Raw genomic sequence first — 26,514 nt, 5'->3', positions numbered from 1 at the left:
TCACATTTCTGTTGTGCGAGGTTGGGGGGAGAGGACAGAGGAAGGAAGCATGATTGCTACCTCGCCACCAACACAACAGGGACTTGGTGCTCCTGGATGCGCAACACACATGAGTGCCTTCTTGCTGCACTACCTGCAACATGACCCTCGAATTGTGAGAATTAGAAATAATCCTGACTACTGGGTTGCCACACTGTTAGATCCCCGGTACAAAAGTAAATTTGCAGAAATTATTCCTGCCATAGAAAGGGATGCACGCATGCAGGAGTATCAGCAGAGACTGTTGCAGAATCTTACATGTGCTTTTCCACAAAATACCAGTGGTGCACGTAGTGAATCTCACAGTTCCAACTTGCCAACCGTGGGACCGTCAAGTGTTCAGCACTCAAACCGTAACAGAACCACAGTATCTGCTGGTAACATCAATTTTGCGGAATCATTTCACCACTTTTTTAGCCCATCCTTTGCAAGGCCACAGGAGACAAGAAGTCTGACACATAGTCAACGCCTAGAGACGATGGTACAGGAGTATCTCCAAGTAAACATTGAAGCCACGACTGTGTCACTGGACCCTTGCTCTTTTTGGGCTTCCAATCTGGATAAATGGCCGGAGCTAGCCACTTACGCCTTGGAGATCTTGTCATGCCCCGCAGCCAGCGTTCTGTCTGAACGTGTGTTCAGCGCTGCTGGTGGTGTGCTGACAGATAAGCGCACGCGGCTCTCCACTGATAATGTAGACAGACTCACGTTCATAAAGATGAACAAATCATGGATCCGAAACGACTTTTCTACCCCTGTGTCATCCTGGGGAGAGTAAAAGCTTGATGATTGGTTAAAATCACCCTACCAACCGTTTTAAGCTTTCAAATTACTAATCATGTTTATCTGTATCTTGACTGGAAAATAATTTGGGCTTTGTAGCAGTGTGCAGCACTGATCCTATTAGGCCATCTATAATAAGCTTCACCAGATTTAAAATTAAAAATAATTTTTAGCTGCATCTAGCCCGGAAAATAATTTTGGGGCTCCGAGATGCGCAAGACACATAAGTGCCTTCTTGCTGCACTACCTGCAGCATGACCCTCATATTGTCAGAATTCGAAGTAATCATGACTACTGGGTTGCCACACTCTTAGATCCCCCAAACTTTTCGATCAACCTTTTCATTTTAATAAAGACCAAAAAAATGGTCATTTTTGAAATTATAAGCATTAGCAGGTTGTTAGAAACTGAAATCAAACAGTTTTCAACTCAAAACTTTATTCTAGGTGATGATACATTTTCACATAGGACCCCTTGTTCGAAAGGAGCTTCTGAACTCTCTCGTCCATTGAATTTGTCAGGTTTTGGATGGTTTCTGCTTCAATTGTTTTGCATGAGGACAGAATACCCTCCCAGAGCTGTTGCTTAGATGTGAACTGCCTCCCGCCATCATAGACACTCCTTTTAATGATGCTCCAAAGATTCTGAATGGGGTAGAGGTCAGGGGAGCATGGGGGTCACACCATAAGTTTGTCCCCTTTTATGCCCATATCAGCCAGAGATGCAGATGTTTTATGTGCAGCATGAGATGGTGCATTATCATGCAGAAAAATGATCTTGCTGTGAAATACACGGTTGTTCTTCTTGAACCATGGCAGGAAGTGCTGTTTGAGAAAATCCACATACATTATGGAGTTCATCTTTAGCGCCTTCAGGGATCCTAAAGGGGCCGACAATCTCTCTCCCCATGATTCCAGCCCAAAACATTACTCCACCTCCTCCTTGTTGGCGCTGTAGCCGTGTTTGCGTGGGGTGTCCATCAACCAGCCATCCTCCACTCCATTCATCTGGACCATCGAGCGCTGCACGGCACTCATCCGTGAACAAAACAGTTTTGAAATCAGTCTTCATGTAATGTTTGGCCCACTGGAGCCGTTTCTGCTTGTGTGAAGTGGATAGAGGAGGTCGACAGGATGGCATATGCACAGCTGCAAACCTCTGAAGGACCCTGCATCTTGTTGTTCGGGGGACGTTGGAGGCACAAGCAGCTTCAAAAACTTGTCTGCTGCTATGACAAGGCTTTTTTGCCGCTGCTGTTTCAACCTGACGTAATTGCCTGTAGGAAAGAGTCCTCAATTTGCCCTTATCAGCACGCACACGTGTGTACTGTGAATCAGCTACATACTTCTTGATTGCCAAGACACTTCATCCTGATCATCGCACAATGTTGATTGTAGTCATGCCTTGACCTAAACACTCCACAATTTGTTGCTTCTCAGCAGCCGACACATCCTTTTTCTTTCCCATTTTGGCAGAAAATGTAGGCTGCTTAATAATGTGAGAGAGCCTTCTTAAGTAGTCTTGCCTTTCATTGGACACACCTGCCAAACTAATTAGCACAGGTGTCTGCAATTGCTTACAGTGATATAAAGAGCCCTGACACACATCACCATCAATGAGTTTAACTGACAAACAAACAAATTCTTCCCTTATCACTCCTAAACACTTTTTGCATAATAATTTGGAACGCGGTGTACATGTGCTTTTCCACAAAACACCAGTGGTTCACGTAGTGAATCTTACAGTTCTAACTTGCCAACCGTGGTCTGTATGGAATTGTTCAATAAAGGGCCCAAAATTAAGATAACATAGATGGGAGAGGTCTCTATGAATAGGAATTCCTAAGTATTTGATACCCTGTGAGGGCCAGGCAAAGGGAAAGTTGGACTGGATGGAATCCTATATGGATTTAGGGAGGGAGACATCGAGGGCCTCAGACTTCGCTGCATTGATTTTAAAATTTTACCATGTAACAAAGTGATCTATTTCAGCCATAACAGCAGGGATGGATATATGTGATTGAGTGATATATACTAGGACATCATCAGCAAATAGAGAGCACTTGTACTCGGTGCCTCCCACCTCAATCCACCTAATATTGGGGTTATGGCGAATTGATGAGAGCAGGTGCTCCGTCACTAGGATGTATAAGAGAGGGGACAGAGGACATCCCTGCCTTGTCCCATTGGTGATTGTGAAAGGTGATGAAAATGTTCTGACGCACCCCCTGGGCCTTGGGCACCCGGAGCCGGACCCTTTTTGGTGGATGCTGGTGGTTGTAGTCTTCGTGGCGGCGATCCGGTTCCGTGGCTCAGGGCGATCAAACCAGTGGCGGAACTATTTATGTGGTTTTGATGTTTAAATGTCCGACTACGCCACCCGTGGATTGCGGTCAGAGTGAACCGCCGCTACAGGGCAGACCGCTAAGGCTGGTGTTGTGGGTGCAGCAGAGCGTAGCATAACTCCCCACGGGAGGAGTATAGCCTCAGGGCAGTGTATGCGGAGGATGGGGGTGATGGTGCAGGGCAGCAGCAGTAACGACACGGAGTCAGTGATGCAGTTCAGGGCCTTTACTCACAGTTCTTATTATCCAGACCACGTCTGCAGGTAACGGCTGCCCACGTCGTACTGTGCTCACCAGGTGAGGGGCTCAGACAACTCCCAGATAACTTTGGAGCGCTTCACAGGACCCCCTTTGTGTGTCCTTTGTCTGGCCTTTCTTACCAACACTTCTGTCCGGCTGCCTCGGGCCTCCTCTTGGTAAACTTGGCGCCAGTTTCCCTGACCCTATGTGGTGCCTTCCTAGCGGGTGGAGCAAGGGGCTGCGCCACATAAAATGTCAGAGCCTCCGGTTTCTAGCTGAGGGTCGTTTCCTGCCTCCACTAGTTCGGGGACCGGTCTCCCCCTTTGGCCTGACCCCTCCACGCAGGTGGATTCGGGCGTGCGGTGGCGACTCGCCCGTCCGCACCCCTGGGATCCCTTCATTCCTCGTTCCTGGAGCCTTCTCCGCTCCTCTTCCTTCCTTCTCCCTCTTGCAGGCCTGGGCCTCTGTTACTAGGCCCGCCTCCGGAGCAGAGCTCATGCAGAGCCCCTGCTCCCTGCCACTTCTGCTCAGACTTCTCTGCACTGAACTAAGATGGTGCCCACCTTTTATACTCCCTTCTCAATGCACCCAGGAACTGCTTCCTCCCTGCTCCTGCACTGCAGGGTTCCCCTTCCTCAGTGTTCCCTCCCCCCAATCCAGCCAGGGACAGGGACTGTCGTGCCCATCTCAGGGGCATATTGGTCGCCCTGCCCCACGGCAATGTGGTGTAATGCATGCAGGTGTCGGGTCCTGATCCACACTCCATCCTTATCTGAGAGTGAGATATCACACCTCTGGGTGAGGTGCAATACGTCTGTAGCAACCGAGCCCTCGGTGCTACAGTTCCATTTATCTTCAGCCTAGGTGACGTATTGTGATACAGGGCCGTGATTTTGGCTATAAAAGGGTCCCCTAGACCCCTACCCCAAGCTTTTTAAGAGAATCATATATGGCGTGCCAGGAGACTCTATGGAATGCTTTCTCAGCATCCAACGAGAGTATCTACTTACAAATTTGTAACTGCATCTAGCCCAGGAAATACTTTGTGCCTAGTAGCAGTGTCTGCTAGTCAGCGGATTATCCCGGCTGTTAAGCAAGCTACACCACCTGTAGTTTGGACACTTAATTTTTTCAAAGGAAATGCTTCGGGACCACGGGATACTTAGTGAAGAGCATCAGGAGGCACCCCAAGGCATAGGGGCTGGGACTGGCACTAGGATGCCTTGCGGTGGACAGCCGAGCTCGATCCTTATAAAAGCTTTTTAACTGCAGCAGCTTTAGTGAACGCTACTGGAGCTGGAATTACGCGGCAGCTGGCATGAGACTTGCCCTCCAATAGATCCTTGTAAATGGATTTAAAGTGTATTCATTCAAATTAGAGGGACAATTTAAATTAAAAAGCTTAGAGCTGCCTCCACCACAGGGGGGCTCTCTCGACCCACCAGCGGACAGGCACCAGTATTGGGAGAGGGGGGCTGGCCGTCAGGGTTCACCGCGGCTCTGGCACAAACCCGGCGACACGGAGGTGGCACGGGCAGGAGCGGACTGGCCGTCTCGGCTTCTCACTTTTTGGATTTTAGAAGGGCATGACATGCCTATATCTGTGTCTCCCCCTCCTTTTACTCCTCCACCTCTTTTCTTTTCGCATGACTATATGTACTTGTCACTTTTCCATGTGTTAGTTGTGTCTTCTGAGCAGTTTGTCAGCTTTTGGACACCTTTGAAGGTGTTTTCTATGTGTTTCTATGTGTTTTTGTTTGCCTGCCATTGGTTTTAACGGTGTTCGAAGGTGTTCGACGAACAGTTCGACGAACAGTTCGGCGAACACACGGGTGTTCGACGAACCGAACCGAACTCGAACACTACGGGGGTGGCTCAACACTACTCAGCATGTCATTAATAAGGTTCTGAAAAAATGCAGGTGGCATTGGTAAGACCAAAAGGCATCACCAGATTCTCAAAATGACCCACCGGAGTGTTAAAAGCAGTTTTCCATTCATCACCCTCCTTCACACGCAACAAATTGTATGCCCCCCGGAGATCAATTTTGGAGAACCACTTGGCTCCCACTAACTGGTTAAACAAGTCAGGAATTAACGGCAATGAGTAGGAATTGCGTACGGTAATCTTATTAATTTCACGAAAATCCAGACATGGACGTAAACCGCCATCCTTTTTTTAACAAAGAAGAATCCAACTGCCACAGGCGACTTAGAAGGTCTAATGTGACCAGCATCCAGGCTAGTCTGTATGTACTCCTCCAAGTCCTTTCTATCAGGGATGGTGTAGATTAATCAAGCGACTCTTGGGAAGAGTAGCTCCTGGAACAAACTCAATGGCGCAATCATAGTCCCTATGAGGAGGTAAAACTTGTGACTCCTCCTCTGAAAAAACCCTCCAAAAATCTTGAATAGGTACAGGTAATTCCCCTTTTTCTACAGCCGCAATGCGACCATTACAACATTTATCATAGCACTTCGGACTCCAAGACTTAATCACATTAGTAGACCAGTCCAGCAAATGATTGTGCAGTTTTAGCCAAGGCAGTCCTAGAATGACCAGAGAGGGTAAATTATCTTATACAACCAAGTCCAAAATTTCTTGGTGAACTCCATTGATAGTGAGGGGAAATGCAGCAACCTTGTGAGTAATACATTTCAAGGGAGTGTTATCAATTGCAATCACAGAAATAGGTGATGACAAAGGTTTGGATTTCAATTTAAGGTTTTCCAAAAACCCTTTATCAATCACATTAAGTGTTGAACCACAATCCAAAAATACCTGAAATTCAATCAAATTTTCCTGCAAAGTAGTACTCCCAGAAAGAAATACTCCTGCAGAGCGTAAACAAGCTATACGGGCGTAACTGACCATTTTTTTTTCCTTTACTTAAACGAAGCTCAAAATACTTAATCAAATGGTCAGCTTTACCACAATAAAGACACAATCCCTCGGCGAACCTCCGGTCTCTTTCCTGAGAGGCGAGCGACTTCGCCCCAACCTCCATCGGTTCTCCGCCGTCAGAGCAGATTTTCTGGGGAGTAGGACCTGGCATTACAGGAGTCTTTACCTCATTCTGTCTAAATCTCAGTCTCCTATCCACACGAACAGCTAATTGCATGGCATCCTGCAGAGTCTCAGGTGCGGGGAATGCAATTAGCAAATCCTTAACCCTTTCACTCAGACCAGCAAGAAATAGACATTTCAGAGCTGGATCATTCTATTTAACTTCTGAGGACCATCTTCTGAAGTGTGTGCAATAATTTTCAACATCACCTGACCCATGTTTCAAACGGCTGAGTTCTGCCTCAGCAGATGAGATTCAATCAGGATCATCATATAATAGCCCCATAGCAGAAAAAAAATTCTTCTACAGACCTTAAACATGGATCATTAGGATGGAGAGAAAAGGCCCAACCCTGTGGTTCTTTGCACAAAAGTAACATAATAAAACCAATGCACTGTGATTCATTCCCAGAGGGCCTTGGTCTCAAACGAAAATATAGCAAACAAGCATTTTTAAAGGAAAAAAAATCTTGCTGTTTACCATAAAAAACATCAGGCAGTCCTACCTTGGGTTCCACAAAATGCGCTTCAGAACAGCTACTCATGTGTTGCTGGAGCTCGGCCACCTCCAGAGACAATCCCTGCAGGCGTTGAGCCAAATCCTGGACGGAAACCATACTGATCCCCAAATTTCTTTCCTTTTAGTTTTTTTTGGGCTGGACTTACTGTTATGATCTGCAACATGGACTAAGGAAAGATAAGGGAAAACTGTCCCTACAGTAAAACTAAGCTGAATCCCTATGATGTAGTGGGCTGCCTGTTCCTAGCGAACAGACCCGCCTTAGTCCTCGGCTAGTCTGAACGAAGACCTATAGCATAAGGGGAGGGGTCCCTAAAAGAACTAAGGACTGGGACAAAAATGGGACACCTCCTAAACAGAGACGTTGTTGCAGAACACAAAAAGGCAAACAGACAAAAAAGTACTAGAGGTCCCAGAAGGACCAAACGAACTGACAGAGAAAGGCACAGAAGCACCTTGCTAGAGAAACAGTCAAACACTGAAGTCCAGCACAGCCAAAAAGGTGGAGCTGGAATATAAAGGCAGATGGTCATGTGACCGCAAAACAAAAGATGGAAAAAACAAACAGGAGGGTTCTAACAGTGAGCTCGCCTCGCCTCAGAGCTGCCACCAGGTTCCGGCCATTGTCACACACAAACATTCCTTGATGTAGGTTCAGCGGTGTCAACCACAGATCTGCCTGCTCTTTCAGAGCTGTCCACAACTTTTCAGCGTTGTGTGGTTTGTCACCTAAGCATTTTAGCTTCAGCACAGCCTGTTGCCGCTTGGCCGAGGCAGTGCTGCAGTGCTTCCAGCTTGCGACTGATGTGGCAATTTCAGAGATGGATGCTAAAGAGGAGAAGGAGGAAGTGCAGGAGCTGTAGAATGTGGGGGCAACCCTGATTGACCTAGGGCCCGCAATCTTCGGCGTCGGGAGGATGTGTTCCGTCCCAAGGTCCAACTGGGTCCCGGCTTCCACTATGTTAACCCAGTCTGCCGTCAGCGAAATGTACCGTCCCTGCCCACAAGCACTTGTCCACCTGTCTGTGGATAGGTGGACTTTCCCAGTAACTGCATTGTTGAGGGCACAGCTAATGTTGTGGGACACGTGCTTGTGTAATGCGGATACAGCACACCGGCAGAAATAGTGGCAGCTGGGGACTGAGTACCGAGGGGCGGCCACCGCCATCAGGTTGTGGAAAACTTCCATCTCCACGACCCGAAAAGGCAACATTTGGAGCGCAAGCATTCACGAAATGTGTGAATTTAGTAGTGTGGCATGTGGGGCGTTAGCTGCATATTTGCACTTGCATTCCAAGGACTGGGGTATGGACAACTGAACGCTGCGCTGGGAGAAGGACGTGGACGTGCTTGCTGATGGTGCTAGTTAAGAGTGTTCAACGACAGGTGCAGGGCAGGAGGCATCTTGGCATGCGCCATGGACAGAGGATTGGCTTGCATGCACAACAGCGGCACAAGCAATGGTGTCACCCACAGACACTGTTGCTGGACCCTGGGGTTCGACCCACTTAGTTGGGTGCTTTGCTACAATGTGCCTGATCATGCTGGTGGTGGTCAGGCTGCTAGTTTTGCTACCCCTGCTGATGCTGGCCTGTCAGGAGGCGCAAATGGCCTTTTTGGGGTTATCGGCAGAGTCTTTAAAAAACAACCAGACTCGGGAAGACCTAACAGTTGTACTGGCAACTTCCGTCGTGTTGATGTTACAGGGAGCGGTTGCCCGCCTTCTGTCTGCGGCCACCACACTGCTTGTTTTTGCCAGTTGTGTTGCTACGCCTGCATCCCCCTATGTGCTGCTGTCCTCGCTCTGCATTTCACCTTGCCAGGTTGGGTCAGTGACTTCATCGTCCACCACCTCATCTTCCACTTCCGCACCCTGGTCCTCCTCCTGACTTTCTGACAATTGTGTCTCATCATCATCTATCTCTTGTGACAGTTTCCCACCGTCACCTTCGTGTGACCGTGGATGCTCAAATATTTTGGCATCGCTACATGGGATCTCCTCTTGCCCCGCTCCAAGTGGACCGGGCGAGAGGCCTGAATCTATAAATGGAAAAGTGAACATCTCTTCGCAGTGTCCAAGTGTGGGATCAGTTGTCTCTGGGCAGTCGGCATGGTGGGGGAAGGAGGATCACGGTAAGGAATATGCAGTTCAGACTCATGACTACTGAGACTTGACCGTGTGGAAGACAGGGTGGTGGTGGTGGCTAAGTGGCTGGAAGCATTATCTGCTATCCAACCAATAACCTTTTCCCACTGCTCTGTGTTCAATAGTGGTGTTCTGCCTCTATTAATGGGGACAGAAAGGTCGAGGGAGAAGAAGTGGGTGTATGTTGTGGCACAATTTCAGCTTGTCCGCGGCATCGGCCTCGTCCTCTGTATGTACCATCATTACCATCACAGCAACTTCCTCGTCCCTTGCCACGCGCCTTGCCCATTTTAATTGGAGGACAATATTTTTCACGTTCACTACAAATGGCTGGATTTGAACCGCAGTGTTATGTGATACGTATGAAGGAAAACCACAGTTTTAAATAGCTGGCCAGTAGGTTACTATTTTTCACAGCGACCTCATGTCAATAAGTTCACTGACACACTGCAACAAAATTTAAATGGAGGCCAGAAATGGCTGAATTTGGAGCAAACTTGTATGTGATATGTGTGACAGAAAACCACAGTTTTAAATAGCTGGCCTGTAGGTTACTATTTTTCATATTGACTTCGTGTCAATAACTTCACTGACACACTGCAACAAAAATTACATGGAGGCCAGAAATGGCTGAATTTGGAGCTCACCTATACGTGATACGTGTGACGGAAAACCACAGTTTTAAATAGCTGGCCTATAGGTTACTATTTGTCTCAGCGAACTGGAATCAATAACTTCACTGACACACTGCAACAAAATTTACATGGAGGGCAGAAATGGCTGAATTTGGAGGAAACTAGTATGTGATATGTGTGACAGAAAACCACAGTTTTAAATAGCTGGCCTGTAGGTTACTATTTTATCACTGCGACCAGGTGTCAAAAACTTCAACGACCTACTGCAACAAAATTTACATGGAGGCCAGGAATGGCTGAATTTGGAGCGACTTTATATGTGATACGTGTGACGGAAAACCACAGTTTTAAATAGCTGGCCTGTAGGTTACTATTTTTCACAGTGACCTGGTGTCAATAACTTCAATGACACACTGCAACAAAATTTACATGGAGGCCAGAAATGGCAGAATTTGTAGCGAGCTTGTATGTGATACGTGTGACGGAAAAGCACAATTTAAATAGCTGGCCTGTAGGTTACTATTTTTCACAACGACCTGGTGTCAATAACTTCACTGACACACTGCAACAATATTTACATGGAGACCAGAAATGGCTGAATTTGGAGCAAACTTAAATGTGATACATGTGACGGAAAACCAGTTTTAAAAAAAAACTGGCCTATAGGTTACTATTAGTGTTGAGCGAGCACTAAAATGCTCGGGTGCTCGAAGCTCGGGCCGACCTCACTGTGATACTCGGGTGCTCGACCCGAGCAACGAGCCCAATGTTAGTCTATGGGAGACCCGAACATTTTTGCGGCGGCTCCCCCGGCAGTCTGTAGAAAGCCTAAAAAGTGCCCAAAACGATAGTGACAGTGCTCAAATGACATGGGGACAGCATGGGGATCGCCCCTGGAAGCATTTCTGACCCCCGGGTCACTGCTGTCAACAACGTGGTCAGAGGTATTAAGCCACTTTTACAGGCTCACAATAAAACGTTCAAAAACGAAAGTGAAAGTGCTTTCCTGTGAAATATGTTAACCCCTTAACGACCATGGGTCTTTCTGTTTTTGTGTTTTCCTTTTTTGCTCCCCTTCTTTCCAGAGCCAGAACTTTTTTAATTTTCGTTCAATATGGCCATGTGAGGGCTTATTTTTTGCGGGACGAGTTGTACTTTTAAACACCATCACTGGTTTTACCATATCGTGTGCTGGAAAATGGGAAAAAAATTCCAAGTGCAGTGAAACTGCAAAAAAAATGCAATTCCACAGTTGTTTTTGGGTCCTTTTTTTACCACGTTCACAGATTGCTAAAACTGGCCTGCCATCATTATTTTCCAGGTCGTTACGAGTTCATAGACACCAAACATGTATAGGTTCTTTTTTATTTAAGTGGTGAAAAAAAAATCCAAAGCTTGCTAAAAAAAACAAAACAAATGACACCATTTTCTGAGACCCTTAGCTTCTCCATTTTTCGGATCTGGGGCCAGGTGAGGGATATTTTTTGCGTGCCGGGCTGACATTTTTATTGATACCATTTTGGGGTAGATCCGATGTTTTGATCGCCCGTTATTGCATTTTATTGCAAAGTTGTAGCGACCAAAAAAACGTAATTCTGGCGTTTAAAATTTTTTTCTCGTTACGCCGTTTACTGATTGTATTAACTCTTCTTTTATATTGATAGATCGGGTGATTCTGAAAGCGGCGATACCAAATATGTGTATGTGGGTTTTTTTTTATATATATATATTTTATTTTGAATGGGGCGAAAGGGGGGTGACTTAAACTTTTATATATTTTTTATTTTTTTTATTTTTTTAAAAACTTTTTTTTTACACTTTCTGCTTGCTTCTATAGTCTCCAGAGGAGACTAGAAGCAGCAGTTGTCTGATTGCTTCTACTGCATACAAGCGATGAGCAGATCGCTTGTATGCAGGAGAAATGCTCACTTGCTATGAGCGCTGACCACTAGGTGGCGCTCATAGCAATTGAGACATGACAACCACAGGCGTCTGCTGCAGACCCTGAGTTGTCATGCCCACCCATTGGTGACCCGCGATCACGTGACGGGGTCACTGATGGGCGGGGCTTAGGACTCCCGGAAGCGCAAGTTAAATGCCACTGTCAGATATTTAACATGTTAACAGCCGCGGGTGGATTGCGATTCCAATAATCAGCTGACATGTGCTCGCTTCAGTGCGGGCTCACCTCCGGAGCCCCCGCTGAACCGGCCTTCCCGACCTGGTGCGTACTATTACTGACCAGGTCGGAAAGGGGTTAAGGAACATCCTTTCCAGGGTAAAGACTTGTGTATAAGGTAAAATAAATAACCTAAAACAAAAATACTCCTCCATACCTTGGGCTATGTTCACAAGTAGCATTTTTTATGCGTTTTTGCACGTTTGTATTGCTTTCAACCGTGACAAATGCATTCACCGGGAAATGTCATTTTAACATTTTACAACCTTATCTGGCCATGTGCTGTGTGACACATGCATACAGTGCTAAAAAGACATGGGAACAGCATGGGGAAGACCCCTGGAAGCATCTCTGACACCCAGGTCACTGCCTAAAAGTGTGCCCATCAGAAGTGATCCTTGCCTCATCAGAAGATGCAGACTTGCAACTATCCCCGTGCAAGTCCTTGTCCCAGGGCAGTGTTCAATTGTACCTCCCCCATAACTTGCAATACAAGCGCAAGTATGCAGCCTGCCACCCACCCACCCTCAGGCTGCAATACCATACTGCTAGCTTGCTTGCACTTGAAATTGGGCCTTTTAGGCATGTGGAGGTGGAATCTGGCCACCACGTCATGGCTGCGTCGGTAGCCTGGTATTCATACTCAGTCCCCAGCCGCCTGGCGGCCGGGTGTCCACGCTTGGTCCCCAGCCGCCAGGGGGCGGCCGGGTGTCCATACTCAGTCCCCAGCCGCCCCACGGCCGGGTGCCCACACACAGTCCCCAGCCGCGTGGGGGTGGCCGGGTGTCCATAAATGGTCACCAGCCGCCCCTATTTGTCCCGGTGCGCCTTATACACAAGCGCGCATACCAAAACATTACCTGTGCCCTCGCCAGTGCATTTAGTGGGAAGGACAGCCTAACCACAAACACGTGGACAAGTGAATGTGGCAAGGAATGGTCCATCTCACTGACGCCTTCACACTGGGTTAATATTGTGGAAGCCGGGACACAGTTGGACACTGGGATGAAACACGTCCTCCAGACAGAGAGGATTGCGGGTCCTGGGTCAATCAGGCTTCAACACAAAGTTCAGAAGGTAGACAGCAGCAGTGGTCGGCCTCCTACACAATGAGTAAATTATTCATGATCATGAGGCCATCCACCTCCTTAGCTTTCTGTTCCTTGGAATGCAAGCGCATGTATGTAGTAGCAGCTAGGCCTGAGGTGGTCAGCGTTTTGGCGCATATTCTACCTCCTTCGAGGATTGCTGGATGTTTTCCTGCTACTATCCCAGTTCTATGACTCCCGTTAAAACAAAGCTTCAGGTGATGAATGATGGATGAGGTGGTGGCAAAGGAGAAAGAGCAGGAGGAACAGGGACCATTCACATCAATATCAGGCCAGTCAACCAGATATGTCTTGTAGGATATGTTTCTGTAACAAAAGGAGCGGTTAGGCTACACAGTTATAGGGCATACAGTGAGTGCAATGCCTACCAAAAATTTCGAGCCACTCCAATGCCCCTTGGAAATGACATGGAGGTCAGAGGGCGTTAACTAAACCTTTTTTTCGATTTATAGCAACTGGGTCTCCCGTGCACTGTTGGCCTAAGCAGTGAATAGAAGGCTTTCCAAAAATTATGAGGAACTGCAATGCCCCTTACAAGAGCCATGTGTGGCACCCCAGGGGTCTGGTCACCACAGTAATAGAGATATTACGTCGGAGAGCAAGTGGGAGGTTTCCTGGTCAGGATCCCTTAAACATGCGACATCCTCCTGCCCCAGTCCTGGGAGGGGAGAATTCTGCCCTTATAAACTGGATCTGGGGTGGGGTTGAGTGAGTCAGAGAACAGTCAGAGTCAGAGTGAGAGCAAGGGAAAGTAACAGCAAGGAGCTCTGTAGGAGCTAGGAGCTAAAGACCAGGGGCTGGAAGCTGAGCAGAGCTCACCCTGGCAGAAGACAATAGGAACCGGACACAGGAGTCCGAAGCTGTGAGGACTTATATATCCAGCAGCAGAAACGAGCCAGCAGGGGATTTCAGGTCCTCTGGCCATAGAAGCCCGGAGGCTCAGTCACAAGCAAGGGACCAGCACCGCCGTCGTGGAGCGGAGGCTAACAGAAGGCCCCAAGTCACCAGCCATATGGGTGAGCACTACACGGTACACTCTGGGACGTGGGCTAATTCTACCCTCTTACAGCAAGGTAGCCAGGAAGAGTGCAGACAGACGGGGAGGCCTACAACTCCACCTGGCCAGGGGAACTCCTGCTTGCTCGCAGACTGACCAGGCCTCTTATGCTAGCCAGTACTCCCGGGAGGGTCTACCTTATAATCATCAGTAAAGACCCTGAACTGCACTGCAAAGACTCTGAGTCGTTCCTGCTGCAGTCGTGCACCATCACCCCCATCATCCACACTCACTGCCCTAAGGCTATACTCCTCCCGAGGGGAGTTATCCCATTCTATGCTGCGCACACAACACCAGCCTCAGCGGTCTGCCTCGCAGCGGTGGTACTCCCTGACCGCAATCCACGGGTGGCGCAGTCGGACAATTAACCTCAAAACCTAAGAAAGACTGCCACTGGTTTGACCAGCCTGAGCCACGGGACCGGGTCACCGCCACGGAGACTACAGACCCCAGAGACCCCGCACCGGGTATCCCACACACGTGTACACACGGCCCAGGGGGCGCGTCACATGCAGTACAGCATATTACAAACATAAGTCCCATTATTGGGGAGTGGGTGTCCCATAGTATTTGCTTATGCCCTGCAAGCAAAAGCTGCCAAAAATTAGGATGGAGCAACTTGTAATGCCCCTTACAAGAGCCATGCAGTACAGCATATTACAAACATAAGTCCCATTATTGGGGAGTGGGTCTCCCATAGTGTTTGCTTATGCTTTCCAAGCAAAAGCTGCCAAAAATTAGGACGGAGCAACTTGCAATGCCCCTTACAAGAGCCATGCAGTACAGCGTATTACAAACATAAGTCCCATTATTGGGGAGTGGGTCTCCCATAGTATTTGCTTATGCTTTCCCAGCAAAAGCTGCCAAAAATTAGGACGGAGCAACTTGCAATGCCCGTTACAAGAGCCATGCAGTACAGCATATTACAAACATAAGTCCCATTATTGGGGAGTGGGTGTCCCATGGTATTTGCTTATGCTTTCCCAGCAAAAGCTGCCAAAAATTTGGACAGAGGAACTTGCAATGCTGGCACCCTGGTGGTATAGTGGTGGTGGAGGCTGAGGATAAGGAGAAGAAGATTAAACAGCCGAAACGAGGAAGCGTATACCCATGTGTGGGTGTGAAGCGGTGCATGTGAATACACCTCCCGAAATAACACAGTGGATTTGACTTTATGTTACTCTGCTGTCATTTGGTGGTTATGAGAAGTCTGGCCCAATCCAGCCCTTGTTCATTTTGATAAGGGTCAGCTTGTCAGCATTGTCAGTTGACAGGCGAGTGCGCTTATCAGTTATAATTCCCCCAGGGGCACTAAAAACACGCTCCGATAACACGCTAGCGGCAGGGCAGGCCAGGACCTCCAAGGCATACAGAGCAAGTTCATTCCAAGTGTCCAGCTTGGATACCCAATAATTAAAAGGCACAGAGGAATCACGGAGGACGCTGGTACGATCGGCAAGGTACTCCCTCACCATCTTTTGAAACTTTCCACTCCTTGTGAGAGTACCCGGCGCCTCAGGGCCTGTAAGCTGGGCGGGTGTCAGAAAACTGTCCCAGAACGTTGACAGTGTTCCCCTGCCTCTGCTGGATTGGAGTTGCATCTCTCTCGCCTGTACGCCTTGGTTGGGCAACGAACTGTGACCTCTGCCGCTAGCGTGTTCAGATGGCAATTTTTTTAAGAGTTCTGCAGCAAGGGCCTTCTGGTATTGCCCCATTTTTGTAGACCTCTCCACCTCAGGAATAAGAGAGTGAAAGTTCTCCTTGTATCGGGGGTCTACAAGTGTCACCAACCAGTAATGACTGTCACCCAACATTTTGACAACGTGAGGGTCACGGTTAAGGCAGCGTAACATAAAGTCAGCCATGCGTGCCAGACTGGTAACGGGCAAGATTTCCGTGTCCTCACCAAGATGACGACTGACCATGCTCTCCTCCTCCTCCTCCTCCTCTTCCTCCTCCCCCCTGTCCCCAGGCCACCCGCGCTGAACCGACGGTATGACACTTGTACAGGTACTACCGTCTACAACACATGATAGCAGCTCCTGTTCTTCCTCCTCCTCCTCCTCCTCTCCCTCATTGTCCCCCAATGCACGTTGGGATGAGATGAGGCTGGGCTGTGTGTAATCGCCCGCTACGGCTTCTTGATCCATCTCATCATACTCTGGCTGCAATGCCTCCTCTTTAATTCTCTGCAGAGAGCGTTGCAAAAGACAGACAAGTGGGATGCTGACACTAATGATGGCGTCATCGCCACTCACCATCTTGGTGGCCTCCTCAAAATTTGTCAGGATGGTACATATGTCAGACATCCAGGTCCACTCCTGAGGTCTTATGTGTGGAGTCTGACCTGAATATCGACGGCCTTGTTGCAGCTGGTACTCCACAACTGCTCTCTTCTGCTCACAAATCCTTTGAAACATGTGGAGGGTAGAGTTCCAACGTGTGGGGACATCACACACCAGTCGGTGTGCCGGAAGCTGCAAACGCTGCTGCAACACAGCAAGGGTGGCGGAAGCTGTAGCCGACTTGCGAAAATGAGCTGACAGGCGGCGTACTTTCACGAGCAGATCTGGCAACTCGGGGTACGATTTAAGAAACCGCTGAACCACGAGGTTAAGCACATGAGCCAGGCATGGTACGTGTGTGATCTCACCTCGCCTCAGAGCCGCCACCAGGTTACGGCCACTGTCACACACGACCATGCCGGGATGTAGGTTCAGCGGTCTTAGCCACAGATCTGCCTACTCTTTCACAGCTGTCCACAACTCACAAGCAGTGTGAGGTTTATCACCTAAGCTTATGAGTTTCAGCACAGCCTGTTGCCGCTTGGCGGAGGCAGTACTGCAATGCTTCCAGCTTGTAACTGATGTGGTGATATCTGAGATGGAGGCTGAACATGAGGAGGAGGAGGAGGAGGATGCGCAGGAGCTGTACACTGTGGGGGCAACTCTGACTGACATAGGGCCCACAATCATCGGTGTGGGGAGGATGTGTTCCGTCCCAAGGTCCGACTGGGTCCCGGCTTCCACTATGTTTACCCAGTGTGCCGTCAGAGAGATGTACCGTCCCTGGCCACAAGCACTTGTCCATGTGTCCGTTGTCAGGTGGACTCTCCCAGTAACTGCGTTGTTGAGGGCACGGCAGATGCTTTGGGACACGTGCTTGTGTAGTGCGGGGATGGCACACCGGGCAAAATAGTGTCGGCTGGGGACCGAGTACCGAGGGACGGCCACCGCCATAAGATTGCGGAAGGATTCCGTCTCCACCAGCCTAAAAGGCAGCATTTCCAATGCAAGCAGTCGTGAAATGTGCGAATTTAGGACTGTGGCCTGTGGGGCATTAGCTGCGAATTTCCGCTTTCGTTCAAAGGTCTGGGATATGGACAATTGAACGCTGCGGTGGGACGTGGACGTGGACGTTGATGCTGTTTCTTGAGAAACTGCCATAACAAGTGAAGACTGAGAGGAGGGGGCATCTTTACATGCAGTATGGACAGGGGATTGCCTTGCACACACAACAGGGGGTTCTATTGCACGCACAACAGTGGAAGAAGCAGTGGTGACACCCGCTGACACTGGTCGTGGACCTTGGGTTTCGCCCCACAAAGTCGGGTGCTTTGCTGCCATGTGCCTGATCTTGCTGGTGGTGGTCAGGCAGGTAGTTTTGTCACCCCTGCTGATGCTGGCATGGCAGGTGGAACATATGGCCTTTTTGGGGTTATCAGTAGAGATGAGCGTTGTTCTACTCGAACTGTTCGCCAATCTCAAATTCGAGCTGTTTTGGGCGGTGTTCGAGCCGTTCGGCGAACACGAACGATTTGAGAAAAATTTGGCTGTTCGAGGTTATGTTCGATAACTGTTCGTGCACCAAAATCATAACTGGATTTTTTCTCAGTAATGATGAAAATTAATGTTAATACGCAGTTTGAGTGTACAGCGGGGCGGGGGGGCAGGGGATGGATCTCTGCAGGAATAATGAAGATCTCCATTTTTTTTTCTCTTTCCCGCATTTGCAGTGGGGAGGTGCAGTCTGTCAGCCTATCAGCAGCGCACACACGGAGCGAACTGCTGTTTTTCACACAAGCAAGGGCATGTGTCATTGGCAGTGTATGTCACATGTCCTTGCCCTATAAGACCAAGCCATTTTCCCCATCGCCACCATTTTGTCACTGTTGCAGCTGCGTGTTAGACGGCACCGCTGTTGCTGTGTGCGCTATACCTTGTTAATTTCAAGCCAATTTTCGCACAAATCTACAGATAGCTTGGGAGTAGGGAATAGTTGTAATTGCAGTCCTTTTCAGGACTAGGTTACATCAGTTCCTATCAGTTTTTGCCAAGCAGGTCTGTGCCAGTGCTGTGCAAGTTTTTTTCACAGCATTTGTCTGAATCTAGCAAAGCTAATCCTTTTTGGCCTATTGCAGAGTGTGTTAGTCAGTGGAGTAGCCTATCTGTGTTGCAAGATATACCACCTGTGTATAGAATACCAATTTTTTTACTGCACCTAGTGAAGTAAAATCTTTTGGGCATAGCATCATTCTATTAGTCCATCTATACTGACCTCCATCAGGTTGCAAATTGAATATAATTTTTTTCTGCATCTAGCTCTGAAAAAAATATTTGGGCTTCTAGCAGTGTGTGGGACTTGTTCTATTAGTCCATCTATACTGACCTCCATCAGGTTGCAAACTGAATATAATTTTTTTCTGCATCTAGCTCTGAAAAAATATTTGGCCTTCTAGCATTGTGTGGGACTTTCTCTATTAGTCCATCTATACTGACCTCCATCAGGTTGCAAATTAAAAATAATTTTTATCTGCATCTAGATCTGAAAAAATATTTGGCCTTCTAGCAGTGTGTGGGACTTTCTCTATTAGTCCATCTATACTGACCTCCATCAGGTTGCAAATTAAAAATAATTTTTATCTGCATCTACCTCTGAAAAAATATTTGGGCTTCTAGCTGTGTGTGGGACTTGTTCTATTAGTCCATCTATACTGACCTCCATCAGGTTGCAAACTGAATATAATTTTTTTCTGCATCTAGCTCTGAAAAAATATTTGGCCTTCTAGCAGTGTGTGGGACTTTCTCTATTAGTCCATCTATACTGACCTCCATCAGGTTGCAAATTAAAAATATTTTTTATCTGCATATATCTCTGAAAAAAATATTTGGGCTTCTAGCTGTGTGTGGGACTTGTTCTATTAGTCCATCTATACTGACCTCCATCAGGTTGCAATCTGAATATAATTTTTTTCTGCATCTAGCTCTGAAAAAATATTTGGCCTTCTAGCAGTGTGTGGGACTTTCTCTATTAGTCCATCTATACTGACCTCCATCAGGTTGCAAACTGAATATATTTTTTTTCTGCATCTACCTCTGAAAAAATATTGGGCTTCTAGCTGTGTGTGGGACTTGTTCTATTAATCCATCTATACAGACCTCCATAAGGTTGCAAACTGAATATATTTTTTTTCTGCATCTACCTCTGAAAAAATATTGGGCTTCTAGCTGTGTGTGGGACTTGTTCTATTAATCCATCTATACAGACCTCCATCAGGTTGCAAACTGAATATAATTTTTTTCTGCATCTAGCTCTGAAAAAATAGTTGGCCTTCTAGCAGTGTGTGGGACTTTCTCTATTAGTCCATCTATACTGACCTCCATCAGGTTGCAAATTAAAAATAATTTTTATCTGCATCTAGCTCTGAAAAAATATTTGGCCTTCTAGCAGTGTGTGGGACTTTCTCTATTAGTCCATCTATACTGACCTCCATCAGGTTGCAAATTAAAAATAATTTTTATCCGCATCTACCTCTGAAAAAATATTTGGTCTTCTAGCTGTGTGTGGGACTTGTTCTATTAGTCCATCTATACTGACCTCCATCAGGTTGCAAACTGAATATAATTTTTTTCTGCATCTAGCTCTGAAAAAATATTTGGCCTTCTAGTAGTGTGTGGGACTTTCTCTATTAGTCCATCTATACTGACCTCCATCAGGTTGCAAATTTAAAATAATTTTTATCTGCATCTAGCTCTGAAAAAATATTTGGCCTTCTAGCAGTGTGTGGGACTTTCTCTATTAGTCAATCTATACTGACCTCCATCAGGTTGCAAATTAAAAATAATTTTTATCTGCATCTACCTCTCAAAAAATATTTGGGCTATTAGCTGTGTGTGGGACTTGTTCTATTAGTCCATCTATACTGACCTCCATCAGGTTGCAAACTGAATATAATTTTTTTCTGCATCTAGCTCTGAAAAAATATTTGGCCTTCTAGCAGTGTGTGGGACTTTCTCTATTAGTCCATCTATACTGACCTCCATCAGGTTGCAAATTAAAAATAATTTTTATCTGCATTTAGCTCTAAAAAAATATTTGGCCTTCTAGCAGTGTGTGGGACTTTCTCTATTAGTCCATCTATATTGACCTCCATCAGGTTGCAAATTAAAAATAATTTTTTTCTGCATCTAGCTCTGAAAAAATATTTGGCCTTCTAGCAGTGTGTGGGACTTTCTCTATTAGTCCATCTATACTGACCTCCATCAGGTTGCAAATTAAAAATAATTTTTATCTGCATTTAGCTCTAAAAAAATATTTGGCCTTCTAGCAGTGTGTGGGACTTTCTCTATTAGTCCATCTTTATTGACCTCCATCAGGTTGCAAATTAAAAATAATTTTTATCTGCATCTAGCTCTGAAAAAATATTTGGCCTTCTAGCAGTGTGTGGGACTTTCTCTATTAGTCCATCTATACTGACCTCCATCAGGTTGCAAATTAAAAATAATTTTTATCTGCATCTACCTCTGAAAAAATATTTGGGCTTCTAGCTGTGTGTGGGACTTGTTCTATTAGTCCATCTATACTGACCTCCATCAGGTTGCAAACTGAATATAATTTTTTACTGCATCTAGCTCTGAAAAAATATTTGGCCTTCTAGCAGTGTGTGAGACTTTCTCTATTAGTCCATCTATACTGACCTCCATCAGGTTGCAAATTAATAATAATTTTTTTCTGCATCTACCTCTGAAAAAATATTGGGCTTCTAGCTGTGTGTGGGACTTGTTCTATTAATCCATCTATACAGACCTCCATCAGGTTGCAAACTGAATATAATTTTTTTCTGCATCTACCTCTGAAAAAATATTTGGGCTTCTAGCTGTGTGTGGGACTTGTTCTATTAATCCATCTATACTGACCTCCAACAGGTTGCAAACTGAATATAATTTTTTTCTGCATCTAGTTCTGAAAAAATATTTGGCCTTCTAGCAGTGTGTGGGACTTGTTCTATTAGTCCACCTATACTGACCTCCATCAGGTTGCAAATTCAAAATAATTTTTTGTCTGCATCTAGCTCTGAAAAAATATTTGGCCTTCTAGCAGTGTGTGGGACTTTCTCTATTAGTCCATCTATACTGACCTCCATCAGGTTGCAAACTGAATATATTTTTTTTCTGCATCTACTTCTGAAAAAATATTTGGGCTTCTAGCTGTGTGTGGGACTTGTTCTATTAGTCCATCTATACTGACCTCCATCAGGTTGCAAATCGAATATAATTTTTTTCTCCATCTAACCCAGCCAATAGTTTTGGCCTAATACCACAGTTTGGCCACTCAGCTCTGCTCGGTTCCCATCCATTGTTTTTTTGTGCAAACAACTCCAGAGTTGTGAATTAGTTAACCACCAAAATGAGTAGAAAAAGGCCTGCTGCTGGTGGAAAGGGGAATAGGCGTGTTGTGTCCGTGGGGTAGGTGTTAAAGCAACAGTAACATCTGCAGAAGAAAGACCATCTTCCAGCCAAACTAAAATGTCTACTTCTTTTAGCGGACAATGTGATAAGATCCCTTTCTTATGGCCACGCCAATCGCTACAAATTCCAGATGAGGCACAAAAACAGCAGGTGCTTCAACGGATATCAAGTGCTCCTTTAAGTGGGCTCTCCTCCACATCAACTTCAACATCACAAATACTCCAGTCCTCAAAGGTGTCACCCCAATCGCACTTGCTTCCTCACAGCTCCCAAATCTCCAGCTGCCCGTCTGAGTATGAGGTAGAACAGATGGTTGAGTCTGCAGAGCTGTTTACTCATACTATAGCCTGGGAATCAGAGGTCGACTCCAGCGCTTCTGTGAATCCAGACGAGGAAATGATCTGCACTGATGCCCAGAATCTTTATGAGTCGGATCCAGGACCAGACGCAGAAGGTTCTGACCATAATGTAGACCCTCATTCCCAAACTGTAACTCCTGTTGGTGGAGACAATGAGGAAGACGATGATGAGACTCAAATACCTGATTGTAGCGACAACTTTAGTTTTTTGTCAGGGCAGGAACAGGTTGGCTCTGAGGATGACGGGTGTGATAACGCACAGGGTGATGATGATGAGGTTGGAGATCCCACTTACTGTCAACCCACAGTCAGCCAAGAGATGAGGTCAGCAGAGGAGGTGGAGGAAGATGCTAGTGACGACGAGCTCAGGTTGCGCCTTCCTGGACAGAGACGTAGTACTGGAAGCACGTCAACAACTGCATCCTCAAACACAACTCTGCCTCTCACCACAAGTCGTGGTGGCTCTTCAGGTCGCATGGGTGCTAAGCCTTGCATAGCCTGGGCATTTTTTCAGATCGATAAAGATGACCCAACTCGTGTTATCTGTAACATTTGTCAGCAAAAGCTAAGTAGAGGCCAAAAAATACATAGTTTGAGTACTTCATGCATGAACCGGCACATGGACATGAAGCATAAGTTGCAGTGGGAAGCTCAGTGTGCTACAATGCGGCCTAGCCGGCCGGGCCAACCACCGTCTGCCATATCTTGTGCATCCGCGGCCTCTTCATCCTCTGTGACTGGGGGGACAGCAGTCACACCTGTTTTGGGGCGCAGACCTGCCACCTCTTTACCCGCAACAGCCAGCGTGATTGGCAGGTCATCATTTTCTTTGGAGGTGGTAACACCAGCTGGTGTTGAGCGCTGTCCGACATCGATAGCACCACCTTTGGATCAAGGCAACCTAACATGTCCGCCTGCATCTTCCTCACAGACCGGCAGTTTGCCGGGGACACCCTTATCAACCCCGTCTAAGCACAATAGCCAGCCCTCGGTCCCTCAGATGTGGACAAGTAAAAGACCATTTCCTCCTAGCCATGAGAAAGCTAAGAGGTTGAATTTCACCATCTGCAAGCTCTTGGCTACAGAAATGCTGCCTTTCCGCCTGTGGACACAGAGGATTTTCGAGACCTTATGTCCGTCGCAGTGCCCCAGTACCAGATGCCCAGTTGGCACTACTTCTCAAAGAAAGGTGTGCCTGCGCTCCACCAGCATGTCGCACACAACATCACCGCTTCTTTGAGAAACTCTGTGTGTGACAGGGTGCATTTCACCACAGACACTTGGACGAGTAGGCATGGACAGGGGCGTTACATGTCGCTGACTGGGCACTGGGTAACTATGGTGACAGCAGGACAAGGGGCTGCTGTCCAAGTCTTGCCGTCCCCACGAGTTGTGCGTCAATCCTCTTTATGTCAAAGTTCCTCCACTGCTTCTGCCTCCTCAACCTCCTCTCGGTCTTCCACCTGCACCCAAAGCCTGTCTGGTCATGCCACAAGCTTTCTAACTGTGCAGAAGGGATCCTGCACACCTCCTTACTATGCTGGCAGTAGGGCTCAACGTCATCAGGCGGTTTTTACTTTGAAATGTCTGGGAAATGTGAGTCACACAGCTGAGGAGTTGTGGTCAGCTCTGGAGAACCAATTTCATGAATGGTTGTCTCCACTGGACCTGAAACCAGGGAAGGCCGTGTGCGACAATGCTGCAAACCTGGGTGCAGCCCTTCGCCGGGGCAATGACACACACGTGCCTTGTATGGCTCACGTGTTGAACCTGGTTGTCCAGCAATTTTTAGCCCACTATCCCAGACTAGATGGCCTTCTGCAGAGGGCACGGTCGCTGTGTGCTCACTTCCGCCGTTCGCATCCCGCAGCTCAGCGACTTACATCTCTACAGAAGTCGTTGGGCCTGCCACTTCACCGGCTAAAATGCGATGTGCCTACCCGGTGGAATTCAACTCTGCACATGTTGCAGCGACTGTGGCAGCACCGACAAGCCCTGGTGCAATACGTTCTGATGTATAGCCTGGGCCAACGAGATCCAGAGGTGGATCAAATCATGCTGGAGGAGTGGTCTCAGATCAGGGACCTATGCACCCTTCTGCACAGTTTTGAAATGGCGACGAAGATGTTTAGTGCTGACGATGCCATTATCAGCATGATTATTCCGGTGATTTACATGCTGGAGCACATGTTAAACAGAATTCGGAGTCAGGTGGTGGCACAAGAGGAGGTAGGTGGAGGAAGTAGAGGAGGAGGAGTTGTATGCGGAAGGGCTAACATCTGCAAGGTCCAGACGGTCGGCAGCACCAAGGCGGCAGGCATGTGAGGGTGGGGGAGATGGTTTTACGAGGGCGCATGGTAGCAGCCAAACTAGTGAGGAAGGTGCAGGAGCCCAGGAAGAAGTGGAGGACGAACTGATGGAAGACTCATCAGATGAGGGAGACCTTGATCACATTTCTGTTGTGTGAGGTTGGGGGGAGAGGACAGAGGAAGGAAGCATGATTGTTACCTCGCCACCAACACAACAGGGACTTGGTGCTCCTGGATGCGCAACACACATGAGTGCCTTCTTGCTGCACTACCTGCAACATGACCCTCGAATTGTGAGAATTAGAAATAATCCTGACTACTGGGTTGCCACACTGTTAGATCCCCGGTACAAAAGTAAATTTGCAGAAATTATTCCTGCCATAGAAAGGGATGCACGCATGCAGGAGTATCAGCAGAGACTGTTGCAGAATCTTACATGTGCTTTTCCACAAAACACCAGTGGTGCACGTAGTGAATCTCACAGTTCCAACTTGCCAACCGTGGGACCGTCAAGTGTTCAGCACTCAAACCGTAACAGAACCACAGTATCTGCTGGTAACATCAATTTTGCGGAATCATTTCACCACTTTTTTAGCCCATCCTTTGCAAGGCCACAGGAGACAAGAAGTCTGACACATAGTCAACGCCTAGAGACGATGGTACAGGAGTATCTCCAAGTAAACATTGAAGCCATGACTGTGTCACTGGACCCTTGCTCTTTTTGGGCTTCCAATCTGGATAAATGGCCGGAGCTAGCCACTTACGCCTTGGAGATCTTGTCATGCCCCGCAGCCAGCGTTCTGTCTGAACGTGTGTTCAGCGCTGCTGGTGGTGTGCTGACAGATAAGCGCACGCGGCTCTCCACTGATAATGTAGACAGACTCACGTTCATAAAGATGAACAAATCATGGATCCGAAACAACTTTTCTACCCCTGTGTCATCCTGGGGAGAGTAAAAGCTTGATGATTGGTAAAATCACCTCACCAACCGTTTTAAGCTTTCAAATTACTAATCATGTTTATCTGTATCTTGACTGGAAAATAATTTGGGCTTTGTAGCAGTGTGCAGCACTGATTCTATTAGGCCATCTATAATAAGCTCCACCAGATTTAAAATTACTAATCATGTTTATCTATATCTTGGCTGGAAAATAATTTGGGCTTTGTAGCAGTGTGCAGTACTGATTCTATTAGGCCATCTATACTAAGCTCCACCAGATTTAAAATTACTAATCATGTTTATCTGTACCTTGGCTGGAAAATAATTTGGGCTTTGTAGCAGTGTGCAGCACTGATTCTATTAGGCCATCTATACTAAGCTCCACCAGATTTAAAATTAATAATAATTTTTAGCTGCATCTAGCCCGGAAAATAATTTTGGGGCTCCGAGATGCGCAAGACACATAAGTGCCTTCTTGCTGCACTACCTGCAACATGACCCTCATATTGTCAGAATTCGAAGTAATCCTGACTACTGGGTTGCCACACTCTTAGATCCCCCAAACTTTTCGATCAACCTTTTCATTTTAATAAAGACCAAAAAAATTGTCATTTTTGAAATTATAAGCATTAGCAGGTTATTAGAAACTGAAATCAAACAGTTTTCAACTCAAAACTTTATTCTAGGTGATGTTACATTTTCACATAGGACCCCTTGTTCGAAAGGAGCTTCTGAACTCTCTCGTCCATTGAATTTGTCAGGTTTTGGATGGTTTCTGCTTCAATTGTTTTGCATGAGGACAGAATACCCTCCCAGAGCTGTTGCTTAGATGTGAAGTGCCTCCCACCATCATAGACACTCCTTTTGATGATGCTCCAGAGGTTCTGAATGGGGTAGAGGTCAGGGGAGCATGGGGGTCACACCATAAGTTTGTCCCCTTTTATGCCCCTATCAGCCAGAGATGCAGATGTTTTATGTGCAGCATGAGATGGTGCATTATCATGCATAAAAATGATCTTGCTGTGGAATACACGGTTCTT

This window comes from Phyllobates terribilis, unplaced genomic scaffold (genome assembly GCF_046119375.1).
Source record: "Phyllobates terribilis strain yellow unplaced genomic scaffold, ASM4611937v1 Scaffold_2__4_contigs__length_985480577, whole genome shotgun sequence".
In the NCBI taxonomy this organism is placed as follows: Eukaryota; Metazoa; Chordata; class Amphibia; order Anura; family Dendrobatidae; genus Phyllobates; species Phyllobates terribilis.
The sequence above is the reverse complement of the archived record's forward strand: the minus strand, read 5'-3'. Positions refer to the sequence as shown.